Source organism: Sminthopsis crassicaudata, chromosome 2 (assembly GCF_048593235.1).
Source record: "Sminthopsis crassicaudata isolate SCR6 chromosome 2, ASM4859323v1, whole genome shotgun sequence".
Taxonomy (NCBI): Eukaryota; Metazoa; Chordata; class Mammalia; order Dasyuromorphia; family Dasyuridae; genus Sminthopsis; species Sminthopsis crassicaudata.
In genome coordinates, this window is record NC_133618.1 from 30,645,630 (window position 1) to 30,659,040 (window position 13,411).

Sequence of the window (13,411 nt, forward strand, 5' to 3'; positions counted from 1 at the left end):
GTTAAGCACCATGCTAAATAACCTTTGTCTCTATCAATCCCACTGACTTAGCACCTTGTTTCAAGTTCTGGTCCATAACATGTTTCAGTCCCATTTTTGTGAATTCTGTTGCTGTAGAATTTTTAGATTCATTATTTAAAAATATTTGGAGGAGCTTGAGAAAGAGATTGTTAATCTTTGTTTTTACATTGCCATTTTGGCTCTGTCCCTTTAACTAATTATCTTAAAAGAAATTTTACATGTTAATAATCTAGAAGTTTGCTTTATTGTATACTATATGGAGTATTAACTCGAGTTAACTCAAACTTCAAAAGGGCCCATAATCAAGCTCTAAACCACTTGTTCTAATGTAACTTCATTCAAGAAATATGTCTGCTAATTTCAACTGGATCTACTAATTTCCTCCCCAAAGAAGAAATTTTCAATTCTGACTCTTGCATTTTTCATGCTATTCCTCTGGAATATCTTCTCTCCTTTCTTTATGGTCCTCTTTTCAAGGTCCAGTTTGAATTATGTCAATGCCCACCATACTATCTATGGTTACTTCTCCAATTTTCCAAGGCACAATTTAGAGTTTTAAGAGAACTCAATAATCTTTGAATAGAAGTGGGGGACAAAGCTCATTTGAATTTTCTTCTATGTCTGATTGTTAGGAAGTTTTCCTGAAATTACATTTCATTATTTCTCTTGTCAACTTCTACCTATTGTTTTTGTATCTGCCCTTCTGGTGCCAAACAAATTTGTCATAATGTGGGCTGGGGAGAAACTGCAAGCAAAGTCAAAATCAAGTAGTTTGATGCTGGGGAAAAAGAAGGTGTCACAATTTATCACATATATATAACTAAAAGTCCAATACAGGATATATTGGAGATGCAAGATACCTGAGAAGGAAAACCAGTCATGAGGCTACATAATCAGTACTGACATCTTAACTAGGATAAAGGGATGTTCCCAAGTTCACATATGTAAGCCTCTATTCATAAGAAATTTGTATCCACATTCAGTGCTCTTTACATTAGCTAGTTTAAACTTACAAGCTCTCAAAACCACATTTGAATAACAAACAAAAACAATAGGCAGATTGAAAATCATATCATAGAATTTGTGATAATATAGAGCAACTCAGTCATTCCCTTTGAGAATTTTTCTTTGTTTGTTTGTTTTTTGGTTTTGTTTTTTTGCTTCAAAGAAGGGGAAATAATTTTCATAAATACTGATTTTTCTTCTGTTTTGCTCTTTTCTTCTTTTCAAAAACCTGTTTGAAACTCATGAACTCCCATATGGAAACATTCTTAAAACAGGGTGGGGCAAGGGAGAAAACAGGTTGAAAGGAAAAAGACAATAACCAAAAAGCAACTGAAAAACAGAGATTATGCCTCCCATAGAAGCAATAATTTTAACTTCTAAACAACCATGATTTTTGCTAAATAAAAGTAGACAATATAAGAAAGTTGAGCAAAAAGAAAAAAAATAGGATTCTCCCCACAGGGACATAAGCTATTTTGCTTATAAAAACCAAATTGTACTAACTTGCAATGAACAGGTGAAATTCCTTATTACAAAACTAACATTATCATCAAACAGCAGGTTACATCCTACATTGTCCTGTGTTCCAATCTCAAGTAATAAGACTGTCATAAAGAAAAACAATTGTGGCAATATTCCACTGATATCCTTCATAATCTGAATCTTTTAAAGAACATTGCTATTATTAATTATTAATATATTGTTATATTACATATATATAGTGTTATATATATATTAATACTATATATAATTAATTAATATAATTATTAATATTACATATTACTGTGATCCTCTAATTTGACTAATTCAAGTGACTTGAAATTGACTAAGGAGACCACCAATAGCTTTTTTCTACTTTATGTAGAGCCAATAGAGTTGATGAACTAATCCTTATTACCATAATTGGAGGCATATACATCTGAATCCTTAATGAGATAGAGAATTTCAAAAATAAAATATCATACTTGTGTATAGCTTTACATTGTAAGTTTGAAACTTAAAAGATTGGTGATCCTATGTGGTAGAAGTTAAGGTGTGAAAAAGTAGATTTTAATCCAGATATTGAACTGATTGGGGAGAAGATTGCATGATCTTGAGAAATACAGAAGTAAGAAAATGAAAGCAGAGGTATGATGAGTGAAGAAAAAGTTCTGACAATGGCACTAGAAAGCAAGTTGTTTCTGTCAACTGTTCTTGTTCGTCCTCTTGTTCTAAGGAGTTGGCAATCCACAACAAGAAAATAATAAATATGTCACCAAAGGAAAGGAACACCAGGAGATAGATGGAATTTGAAAGGAAGAGATTAGAATGGGTTTAATAGAAGATGTCTTAAACATTACAGTAGGAAGAGAAAGCAGAAGAAAATAAAGACTATGAAAGCTAAGGCTGAGTCTAGTTTACAAATGAGAGCTGCTGCTTTCATTTCTGATCCCATTCTATAGATCACCACTGACTGCATTTCCCACAAACTGAACTGATTTTGGATAAATTTACTATGTGTGTGTGGTGGGATGGAGATGGGGTAACAGGATAGGAAGTAGAGAAGGGAAGAACAGCTGTTTCCCCCTCCCCCTTATTCCTATTAATGATCTCACATTGTCTGAAGATGAATGAATGAATTGGAAGCCAATGTTGCCTATCTCTAGGTAGGAAGCAATAATTGTGTGAGGCATTCATAAGACATCTGAGTGCAGGAGATGGAAGTTTTCTTCCAGGAAAAAGGAGCCATATTGTCCTTAATTTTTCCTGCTCTCTCAATTGTCAATACATGAAATGAAGCCTTAATTCCTCAGCTAGTCCCAATTTACTGACCTAATCAGTATTTTAATACATTATGGTTCAGAGCACACTAAATTGAGAATTAGGCAGACAGGAATTAGATCTCACTTCTTGTATAGGACATAACAGACTACCTCCTCCAGTCTGTTTCTTTTTCCCCTAAAGAATGAGAATCCTCAAGCAACTCAAGTTTAAACCCTTTCTTTGCTCAATGTTTTCTGTGTAATCTTAGACAAGTCGTTTTACTTTGGATTTTTATTTCCTCACTGCAAAATGAAGAGGTTGGGCTAAATGTCTTCCAAGGATCCTTTTACTTTTAGATCTTTGATCCTGAGACTTTTCACATTCTTCCTACCACTAATGCCCTCTAGTTCTCAGGCTAGAGCTCATTTGAAATAGCCTGAAACTAGACTGACTAGTGAGTCAATGAAGAGAAGAAAATAAAGGCAATATTTAGCTATTTTTTTTGGAATACTTAAAATAAAAATGCAAAATACAATTGATTTTTTTTCCTAATGCATGGATTACAGTAGAGGTTCTTACACTCTTACAAAGAAAATAAGGCTTTTTATGTATTATGTATATATTATGTATTTCAAGCAGGCACCAAAAAATAAAGGTTTAGACTCTCATTTTTGACTTAGGGAATTAGCTGTTATTAGTCCCAATTCCTGAAATAAATTCTCATTGGGCTCCAGGGATGCAAAATGCCACATTCAAGTCTGTTGATTTTGGTCAAGATGATGTCATGAGCTGGGGTATTGGAAGGGCAAGAATAATGTTAGTGATTTAGAGAATAAAGCTCTGACAGATATAATGCACAAGTGAAAGGAAGTCATAGATGGAGCAAACCAAAGAGCACATAAAGAGAATCCAAGCATCTTTTCCAGGGGAGGTGATATTTAGATCTCAAGCCAAGTAGAGAGAAACAGCCTGATACAGAGAAACTCAATGAGATGGGGGAGGGAAGGGGAGAAGGTGAAAACTACATTGTTTCCTGATGCGAGGGAATAAGAAAAGCCCTTTTTAATAGAAGGATTGCATTGCTAACAAACATTTCCAATGATGATAATAAATTTTATCACCTTCAATGTATATAATCTTCCCAGGGCTCTCAAGACATTGACTGTCAATATACCAGGTTGCTGCCATTTGGTACATTCCCTTCTCCATTCTCTCAATTATTTTCCTTTGTGCATGGCATTTCCATAACACATTCTGACAGATTTCAACCCCAGAGGTTTCTAGTCCAATGGCTTCAAGGACATTTGTCTAATCCCAACATCTGCCTCTAATCATATAAAGTCTCAGGCACATTTTGTCAGAATTTAAGTCATCCCCTTGGCAAGACAGGTATCAAAACAGAAACTGGAGGCTTGTGGGATAATAACTTTGTGTGCTTCTATACTTATACTTTACTTGAAATAGGAGACATAATTAGTATTCAGACATTTGTAGATACCAATTATGATCATTTAATTTGATTCAATGCAGCAAACATTTTAAACTGATAGTGAACATTTTTATAATGCTTTAATGTTTGCAAATACCTTGACATATCTTACTTCATACTTATAACAATTCTGTGAAGTAGGTGCTGTTATTTTGTTGTTCAGTTGTTAGGATTAAGCAATTCTTCTTGACATCATATGTGGTTTTCTTGGAAAAAATATGAAAGTGATTTAACACTTCTTTCTACAGTGATAAGACCCATTGCCATAAGAAAGAAGCTTTAGATTTTGGCCAGGTTTTAGTTGTCCTTTTTTATTTCAAGCTAACCGGGCCCCAGGAAAAGAGACAAGACTTTGAAGGAGACAATAAAGGATTTGGACTTTAACACCTTGCTGCACTTGTGGTAATTACTGAACTGAAACGAAGGCTGCCCCCAGAGACCCCAAGAAAACTGAACAAGAGAACATTACAATGATGGAATTTCTACATATAAGTTCTGTTCCCTGGAATCAATGAGAACTAGCCTAGTGCTTTAGTCATATGATAAACCTTTACATACATGGTTATAGCCATTATGTACATTATTAGTTTTCTCTAGTCTAAATATCATCACTTTCCTTATGTGTTAATTGATGGTGCTGAAATAGACTCTGAGGCACCAAATTTATGGTACTATGATCCTATAAAACTTGTTCCTTCACTTCAGATAGCATGAGTTCTAGTTTCTTTGCCATTTTAATTGCCTATTTCTTGCCCCCAAATTATCATTTTATAAAGAAGGAAATATATATGCAATGAACAGTATAAATATGAATTCAGAAACTTTCAAATTTAATCATCACCACAAATACCAACCACTGTAACTAGATTATACTGTTATAGGAATTTAGAGGAGAAAATGATCACTGCAAAAAGTGATTAGATAGTGGTTGGCAAATCTTTGGACTCCACAGATGAATATCATTTAAAATAAGAAAGTACAAGGGCTTCAGTATGAGTATTAGAAGGAAGTAAAGGATGATATAACTGTGGAAAAGGGAGTTCAGAGTACAGAAGTTAGCCTTCTTGAAACAGAAATTATAACATAAGTCAGCATAAGGAGGACAGACATGTACATTCATATTTAAATAGAGATAAGGGAAGAAATAAGCATTTATTAAGCATCTACTATGTACCTGGAGCCATGTTAATCATTTTACAAAGATTATCTGGTTTGAGTCTCATAACAACCAAGGGAAGGAGGTGTCCTTTTAATTTTCATTTTTTAGTTTATAAAAATGAGGCAAATGGGGATTATGCAACTTATATAGAATAACAAAACTTGTCAGTATATGAGGCCATATTGAAACTCAGCTCCTGACTCCAGGACCAGAGTTCTATCCACCCTGCCACCTACCTTGCTTTTGATCTAAAATGTGGTCATTTTAAGTATATGTTACTCAATCATGACCATCTAATAAGCAATTATTATGTTGAAAGGACTATACTGAATGTGTTTGGGTATCTGCCTAAAAAGAGTCATACAATTCTTGTGTGACATAGTATATTCGGTAATAAGAATGCATAGAAGCACCTATAGAAGCTTAGATCTAGATCAATTATTTCATTGCCATTAGAAATCCCCAGTAAGAAACACCTTCTATCAGTGCAGAACAGTATCTGCTTTGCAAATGAAGACCGAAAGTTGCTTTGATCATTGACAATTTAAATGGCTGGACCTGCCAAACAATCTATTTGTGTCATAGATAGAACTGAGGTCTTTCTGATGTCAAGACTAATTTTCTGCCTGATATTCCATGTTGCCTGAGTATTATATAGAAAATGCACACACACACACTGATATGTGTATGGATGTGTGTGTGAGTGTGATTATGTTAATGAGCATGTATGTGCCTGTGTACATACATGTACACACTGGTAAGAAGGTAGATCTAATGCCTAGGAAAATCAATAAAGTACAACAAAGAGAGTCCTATGATTTAGAATTAAGAGCCCTAGTCAGCAGTCAAGTTTGAAATCCTAACGTGTGACTACAACTTCTGTTACCTTGAATTAGTTGTTGAGACTCCCTCAGCTCAAGGTTGTTGATTTGTAAAATTAGGGTAGATTATATGCTATTGAGCTCCTTTACCCTTCTAAATCTAAATCTCTGAGTTATCATTTGAGTTCAATCATGAAAGGTAGATCCAAGGGGTAGAGTATTATCCTGGGTTTTATAGGAACCTAATACAAGCACACAAAGGAAGGACAAAAAGTTTCCACAAAGTGAATAGCAAGTAGGACATTTCGATGGAGCATTGTGTGACTGGGAATAAGATACAATTTTTCCTGGAAGTATAACCTGGAAAAGATCATTAAATTATATTAAGTCTATATTTTACACAAAAAGGAAATAGGGAACAAACAAAGCTTCTTGAGCAAAAAAAAAAAAAAAAAAAATGACATGGTTAGACATATCTATGAGAAAGAACAGATCAAAATACCTAATATTGGCACAAATAAAATTGCTCCCCCAAATGAATATATCTTAGCAGCATAAGATGTGTTTTCCCCCCCTCAGACTAGTAAAAACATGTGTCCCTTTATTCTTGTTTCTGAGCAGCCCAAGATACTTAATATGAATTTATACAATTACCTCCTTTTTGTTTGTTTTACACTTAATTATTTTAATGTCTCCTCCTGAAAACAGGCTTTCTGCCAAAATTAAACATGGCCATTAGGAGTGACAATTAACATTCCTGTTTTATGAGCTCTCCTGGGTAACAGACTTGACCTTGATGCATGCATATCTTTCATTAAAAAGTTTTAGAGGTCTGTTTCGGGTAATCCTCAGTGACATTTTTCTTTGAATATTTTATGGTTCTGTAAGCAATTAAAATGAAATTGACTTCCTCACCTCGATCTCCTTTTCCTTAGTCTTGGTGAATGAGGAAAGGAGTTAAGGAAAGAGAAAAAGAAGTCTTGTTACCAGATGCAGTATGTTCCTAGGCAGAGATGGCTGGATACAAATGGGATTGTCAATTAATTAGAAGAAAGTTAAAAGAATGAACACGTTTTCAAGCTCTTCCTTCAAGACTTTGAAATCCTTTTCGACTGTGACTCAGCAGTGGCAACATCAGCGTGTACACAGCATGCTGACTTTGGACTCCTTAGGTTTGAATCCTGCTTTGTATAGTAGCTAGTATAATTCTTGGAAAGTCAATTAGCCTACTTGAACATCTAGTTCCCCTTTTTAAAATTAGAGATGTTAATGACAATATCATTCAACTAAACAAGGATTTATTGAACATCAAATATGTGCCAGACATTATCCTAGGCACTGGAGCTCTATAACAACTATCGTATCTGCCTCCACTAAGAGTGAGACAGACAATTGTGTCTTGGATATTTAGTTGTTTCGTTTTGATGGACCTGAACAAGTCGCTTAGTTTCCATTTGTAAAACTGATATAATAGTAGTACCTATCTGTGAAGGTTTGATGTAGTAGGTAAAGTCGTGGGTTTGAAGTTAGGAAGACTTAACTTTCTATTTTCTTAATTTATTTTTTTTATTTATAATTATAAATTTTGATAGTATATATGCATGAGTAACAAATTTTTATAACATTATCCCTTTTATTCATTTTTCCAAATTATCCCCTCCCTCCCCTTGATGACAGGCAATCCCATACATTTTACATGTATTACAATATAGCTTAGATACAATATATGTGTGTAAATCCCATTTTCTTGTTGCACATTAAGTATTAGATTCCGAAGGTGTAAGTAACTGGGTAGATAGACAGTAGTGCTAACAATTTACATTCACTTCCCAGTGTTCCTTCTCTGGGTGTAGTTGTTTCTGTCCATCATTGATCAACTGGAAGTGAGTTGGATCTTCTTTATGTTGAAGATTTCCACTTCCATCAGAATACATCTTCATACTACATTGAAGTGTACAGCGATCTTCTGGTTCTATTCATTTCACTCAGCATCAGTTGATGTAAAAGACTTAACTTTCTAAATTCAAATCCATCCTCAGTCAGTTAGTAACTGTGTAATCATGGGTAAGTCATTTAACCTTATTTGCCTCAGTTTCTCTTCAGTAAAATGAGCTGAAGAAGGAAATGGCAAACCATTCTAGTATCTGTGTAAAAGACAAAGAAACAAAGTTCAAAAGAGTTGGACACAACTGCAACAACAGTAATAGACATCAGGATTGTTGTGAGGACCAAATGAAATAATATTTGAGAAGCACTTTGTAAAATCATGTATGATGCTACTATTGTTGTTGTTGTTGTAAATTATTTCCAATAAGTGCTTGCTTAAATACCTTTGAGAAGGACAGCATGGTCTATGGAAGTAGCTTGTTTAAATTAAGGAAAAGAAACAAGCATTTATTAGGCATATGTCATGTGTTATGTACTGGGATAAGTATTGGAAATGCAAATAAATTAATAAAGGAAAACCTCTGCTCTTGCATGAGTGCACATTTCAGGAGGTATGATCATGGGAATATGCTGGAAAATAGAGAAAAATGTCTAAAGAATCAGCAATGAGTCCATTGGCCTTTTTAAGTTAAGGTCTTCAACAGGTGACAGTGTAATTGAGGTCAAACACACTTAATGATTAAAGCAAGATAACAATTGAAAAAAAATCTCTTTCACCTGGTCTTAAAAAAGAATAAACAAACAAACAAATAAACAAACAAAAATAGATAGATAGATAGATAGATAGATAGATAGATAGATAGATAGATAGATAGATAGATAGATAGATAGATAGATAGATAATGGGGAGGGGAGAGGAAGAAGTCCAAGGAGTTAGGGGCAAGTCCAGAAAAAAAATGAAGGCTTTCTGCTTTTGTAAAAACTCTTTCAAAATAGAAAGATTTTTCCTGAAGAGTTAGAATTTTTTCTCTTTCTAACCACCAATACTCATATTCAAATTTTATATATATTGTGCAATGCTGATTTTAGGGGCATGCCAAAATTCTAGCTTGAAGATACCTTTGACAAAGTCTTTTGAGGCAACTTTTGAGCTTGCCAAGTTTGGAACCTAACTCATAGGACAAAAAAATGTAGAACAGAAAACAATAAACAACAAACCAGATTCATTGCTGGAAGACAAGATAATGAAAGATAAATAGGGGAGGGGCAAGTACTTTCTCTCTCACTCTTTCATTTCATGTCATCCACACTGGGTGTACAAGATAAGAGTCACCAAAAGAGTAACCAATTTTGAAAAAAAGTAAAATTCTCAGTCTTCTTATGGTAGATGTCAAAAATAAATATTCCTAACACATATGGTTAAGAAAGTACTGGGGTGCCATGTTTAGAGAAACTGAACAAAGACAAAAATTTGCTCATAAGGATTCTTAAGGGTATCTCCATGCTAGAACTGGACCTTTCTAAAAGCCCAGTTACATTAAAAAAAAAAAAAAAACCAGAACATAATGCAAATATGGAAATATTTTTAGAAAAATTGTACATGTTTAACCTATATAGTGATTGCTTGCTGTCTGGGGGAGGGAATGAGAGAGGGGGAGAAAATTTTGGAATACAAGTTTTTGCAAAGATAAAATGTTGAAAATGATCTTTGGATTCATTTGGAAAAATAAAATACTATTTAAAAAAATTTAAGAAGAGAAAAAAGAAGAAAAACCATGGTACAACTAAAAAGTACTAGATTCGGAGGCAGAAATCCTGTGTTAAAATCCTAGCCCTTCCATTTAGGCAGATAAGTTAACTATTTATTTCTTCATTTTCATTCATCTGTGAAATGGAGGAATTGGAGCAGCTGACCTCTGATATCATTTGAGGCTCCAATTCTATGATACTTTGATTTTAAACATAATCCAATTCCATATGACAGCCTTACAGATATTTGAAGACAGCTGGCATGCCATTAATTTTTTTTTTCCCTGAGCTAAATAACCCCCTTTTTCCTTCAACAATTCCTTATGTTTGCTTGATCTTAAGATTCTACAGGATCCTAGATATTTTATTATAAACTCTCTCATTCTTAGCTTCCAATATTAAATCAGAAGATAGTTCTCTCAAACAAAAGCTTGTTATTCAGCCTCTGGCACTGTAGCTGAAAAAATGCATTTTAGCCTAAGGGCTTTTTCCCTAGTTTAGGTTCAGATCCATGAATACTCAAAACAAATCAATAATACAATTTCATTGAGTGAAACCACCAGCCAACACATTCACAATTTGCTCATTTCCTGTCTAAAATTCTACTCTTTCACAACCATCTTATGGAACATTCTTCTCGTCCTCCTCAACCATTGAAAATAATGCTCTGACCCAAAAGAGGACTATGACATGCACCCCAAGAATAGAATTATCTAATATAATCAAGCTACTGTGTAGGCACATTGAAAAGCTGAGAATGCTGACATTTGAGGGTACTGCTGTGCACTAAGGTTGCAGAAGCCCACAGTTGATTTAAAATGCCTATTATGCCTCTGGCCTATTTCAGAAACAGGGGCCATGGATCTTTTGAGAAACTATTTCTCTAACAGTGTGGAAAGAAGTTTAATGTAAAATGTAAAAACCAATTGGTACTGGTTACCAATAACAGTTGGTATTTGCATATATTTTAAGCTTTCCAAAATGCTTTGCAGACATTTATTCTTCACAAAAATCCCATAAGGTAAACACTAAAAGTTCCATTTGCATGTGAGGAAATTGAACTTTAAGGGCATGGGAATGGATATAAAACTTCTGAGGCAACTATGTGACTGATCAGAACCACGGGACATAGATACAGGAAATAACACTTCCAGTTTCAAGTAAGCTATATAACTCTGTGAATCTAGATAAGACACTTGATTTCTCTGGTACAACGTTTTCTCATTTAGTATTAATTTAATAACTCAGAATTTTATGGTTTGTAAAGCACTTTAATTCATCATGGGGAGTGGATGTTATAGTTATCCCCATTTTAGAGATGTAGAAACTGAGGTAGGAAAAAGTTAAATGAATAACCTTGAATCACATGGAAAATAAGTGTCTGAAGGTAGGTTTAAATTTAGGGCAAATGTTGCTTTTAACATACCATCTAGCAAACTTGTAGGATATGAAATGAAGGGATTGGACTTTATAATATTTTAGATCTCTTTCAGCTTTAAATCTAAGATGTTCAAATCCTATGACTGTGATCATACATTAAAGAGACCATTTAGATTTTGAATAATAATAACATTGCATTGTAGTTAGAGGCCTTGGAAAATTCACTGAAGATAGAAGGAAAACTCCAAAAGAAACAGAAGTGAACCTTTAAAAATATGCTATCCTTGCATCTCTAGAGGCATCATGAGGGTTAGCTTCAGCAGGAAATTGGAGGGCAGAAGGAAAGAGACTTGGAAAAAATGCTGATACGTTGGGAAAAGGGAAAAAAAAAAATTTGTGAGTCCTCTGAGGAAGAACAGAGCTATTTACAATGCCCAAGAAAATGCAATTATATGAGAAAGACGTGGTTTCCAAGGACCAAAACGAAAAGACTAATTGTACATGTGTATTGGCTGCATTATGGATAGACTAGATTATTCCACTGAGGGATGAAAGAAAGCAGTGACTTTAGAATGAAATGGAAAAAAAAAGAGAGAGAGAGAGAGAGAGACACACACACACACACACACACACACACACACACACACACACACACACACACACACACACAGAGAGAGAGAGAGAGAGAGAGAGAGAGAGAGAGAGAGAGAGAGAGAGAGAGAGAGAGAGAGAGAGAGAGAGAGAGAGAGAGAGAGAGAGGATAGATTTTGTTGATGTTAGGAGAATGGGCAAAGGAAAATGATAAGATAACAAAGGTTGAACAAGAAACAAAAAGAGAAAATGGAAAAGAGAAGACAGGCCATAAAGAGCAAAGGCAATAGCATGGACCTACTTTAAGGGAGTTTCTTTTATCTAATATCTACACAGAAGTTAAGGAAAGGGAGGAAAAATGACCTAGGGAAGTTAGGGGAAAGTGCAAAGAAAATGAACATATCTCATTACCAAGGAATCTCAGACTCATATACACAACAAGAAGATGTAGACATTCAAGGAAAATAAGCAAAAGAGGGTAGGAAAATAAAATTTGTAGGAAGCTTGAAAGAATTAAATCAAAGGAAATGATTTTAACAAAATTGTTTTGGGGAGCAGAAAAGATACAAAGCAAAAAAACAGGAACTGTTCTAGTGTCAGGCTGCTGCAGAAGGATAGAATTGCAAATGGATTGAAACATAAATCCAATTCCAGAAGTTCCATGGGAATTGTTCAACACTGAGTTTTCCAAACTTGTGAGGATGACTAGATCAAACTTATTTTTGCTTCTCTCTATAGCAAATGAAAGAAAGGAGATGTGGCCAATACAACAAATCAAGAAATGTTAGTAAGAAGAGAAAGATTAGAGTTGTGGGGTAATGGCATTGGTAAATGGGTATCTGGGCACACAGTGGTTAGAGTACCAGATATTGAGTGACAAAGATACATATCTCACCTCAGATACTCACTAGCCATATGAACCTAAGTCACTCAAATCTTTTGCCTTAGTTCTTCCTTTGTAAAATGAGTTAGAGAAGGAAATGACCAAAAAAAAAAAAAAATTAATTATCTTTGACAAGAAAATCCTAACTGTGTTCTTGAAGAGTAGTACATCACTAAACAACAATGATATTCTAAAAACTAATTACAGGATTTTTATGAATTCTCATAAAAGGGATTCAGTGAAACAAGAATATGCTTAAATGTCAAGAATGGGTTTGTTATTATTTGTTCTTATTTTTTAAGAGGACAATGATATTGCAGCCGATGCCTTGATTTGCATGGGAATTGGATATAAGGAATGCAAAGTCATCAGCCTCATTCTCTTTTCTAGAGTTATCAAAGTCCAGTAGAAGGAGAAAAGTCAAGATGACTGTTGCTGGTTTATTATATAGTGGATGAATGTATTGTTCTCAACATATGACCATTTAATATGTCCTTATCAGAAGTCTAGAAGTCAAGCTCAAGCTAGAAATTATGTCACAAGCTAAGACCCAGCTGGCCTGGCATTGCAGACCTTCTCATTATACTGACCTTTTAGAGAATGATTCTAAATTGCACAATAGAGGTACAAGGTCTTTACTACTGGACTTAGTGATCCCAAATATAATGAAACTATTAAGAATA